Raw genomic sequence first — 1,617 nt, forward strand, 5'->3', positions numbered from 1 at the left:
CATACCAATCCTGTATAGGATTTCCTAGGAGTGCTTGATGGTTTTGAACCACCTACCTTGAGATAAAAGGAGCTCTGGTTGCATAGTGGTTACAAATTGGGCTGCGAACCTTAAGGTCAGCAGTTTGAAACTACCAGCTGTTCCTAGGGAGAAAGATGAGGCTTTCTGCTCCCGTAAAAATTTACAGCCTTGTAAACCTTGTACAGAGTCGCTATGAGTCAGAACTGACTCCATGGCATATAACCATCACCTTGAGATTAGCAGTTCAGTGCTTATCCTACAACTCCACAACTGGATTCCAGAAAGTTATTTTAGTTTATGTGATTTGTGGGTAGGTATCAAATCTCAAATATAGGGAATTCTGTTATGGCCCTGTGGGTGAAAATGCTCCGGAATGCAAAGTCAGTTTGAACTGCAAGGTCTGTGGTTCAAAGTTTGCTAGCCACTCCTCAGAAGTCCTATATAGGATCACTATGAGACACAACTAACTCGATGGCACTTAATAATCAAATATGTTGTTGTTAAGTGCCATCAAGTTCGAGGCGATTCCAACCCATAGCAACCATGTATAGGGTTTCTGAACCGCCAATCTTGCAGTTCAAACAGCTTTGCAGTCTGGCACATTAACCCACAGCGCCACACCAGGACTCCAACAATCAAGTATAGGGCTGAAATAATAACAATTTATTTCCTTTGTTATATTTCCACAGTAGAAAGTAGGTGTTGCCATAGGTGAAGCACTGGACTGCTAATCACAAGGTTGGCAGTTCAAACCCACCAGCTGTTCCTTAAAAACCCAATTAGAGTTGCTATTAGTGAGAAATGGCTTAACAGCACTTACCAACAGAAAGAAGATGTAGGATGACAGGAGCAAGGAGACATTGGTTCCATCCTGCAAATAAGATTTTTAAAGGAGACTAGCACTAAGGGAACATACTTTAAAAGTAAGAGGTCTATGCCATACCTGGACATTTCAACCTAGAAAGTCTGTGTAGGATCAAAGTTGGTGTCTATTACTGATATAAAAATGGTAGGTTAAAGGAAAAACAAGTTTTTTTCTGAAGATATATGCTGATATTTAGAATTCATGGTGATAACTAGAAATCAAGATATCATAGGAAGTAATAATTGGTGAGTGACACAAGGAAACTGGTCAAAATGTCTGGCCAATGAGATTGGGTTCCAAGGTACGGAGTCTCAGTGGCACATGTTAGACAGTAGAATAAGACCTTTAGAAATATGTGCATTTATTACTTCTGGGAGCAAAGTTCACATATTGTGCTGACCAATTATAACAAGGAATACTGGTGTGTTCTTGTAGGATAAGCACTGGACTGAAAATCACAAGGTCAGAGGTTCAAACCCACCAGGTGCTCATAGCAAACCCTGTACAGGGTTGTTATGGGTTGGAATCGACTTGGTGGCACTTAAAAACAACAACAACAATTGTAACAAGAAGTCCTGGTGTGGGACTGTAGGGAAGGCACTGAACTACAAACTACAAAGTAAACAATTAAAACTCACCAGCCACTCCTTAGAAACCTTCTATAGGATTGCTATGAGTTAGAAGCAACTTGAGAGCTCTTAACAACAACAATAATTATAACAAGACTGAAG

The sequence above is a fragment of the Chrysochloris asiatica genome, unplaced genomic scaffold, assembly GCF_000296735.1.
Source record: "Chrysochloris asiatica unplaced genomic scaffold, ChrAsi1.0 scaffold00002, whole genome shotgun sequence".
NCBI classification, from domain to species: Eukaryota; Metazoa; Chordata; class Mammalia; order Afrosoricida; family Chrysochloridae; genus Chrysochloris; species Chrysochloris asiatica.